This window comes from Oncorhynchus tshawytscha, linkage group LG19 (genome assembly GCF_018296145.1).
Source record: "Oncorhynchus tshawytscha isolate Ot180627B linkage group LG19, Otsh_v2.0, whole genome shotgun sequence".
NCBI classification, from domain to species: domain Eukaryota; kingdom Metazoa; phylum Chordata; class Actinopteri; order Salmoniformes; family Salmonidae; genus Oncorhynchus; species Oncorhynchus tshawytscha.
Window position 1 is genome coordinate 41875944 of NC_056447.1, and position 660 is coordinate 41876603.

The following is a 660-nucleotide window of genomic DNA, read 5'->3' on the forward strand; positions in this document are numbered from 1 at the left end:
CATGCTTTCACCATGACTGTGGAAACACAAATGTTGACTTTGTTCTTTTTGTGAGAGAATATTTATTTAAATTTTCCTTCTGTTTTCATTCTTGTTTTCATTCATTCCCAGAATACATGGTTTCCCTTTTATTATAGAAGAGCATTTTTTATACACCACTATAACAACACTACCGTTCAAAAGTTTGGGGTCACTTAGAAATGTCCTTGTTTTTGAAAGAAAATCACATTTTCTGTCCATTAAAATAACATCAAGTTGATCAGAAATACAGTGTAGACATTGTTAATGTTGTAAATGACTATTGTAGCTGGAAATGGCAGGATTTTATTTTTATGGATTATCTACATAGGTGCACAGAGGCCCATTATCAGCAACCATCACTCCTGTGTTCCAATGGCTAATTGATCATTAGAAAACCCTTTTGCAATTATGTTAGCGCAGCTGAAAACTGTTGTCCTGATTAAAGAAGCAATAAAACTGGTCTTTAGACTAGTTGAGTATCTGGAGCATCAGCATTTGTTGGTTTGATTACAGACTCAAGATGGCCAGAAACAAATTCTTTCTTCTGAAACTCGTCAGTCTATTCATGTTCTGAGAAATGAAAGCTATTCCATGCGAAAAATCGCCAAGAAACTGAAGATCTCGTACAACGCTCTGTAC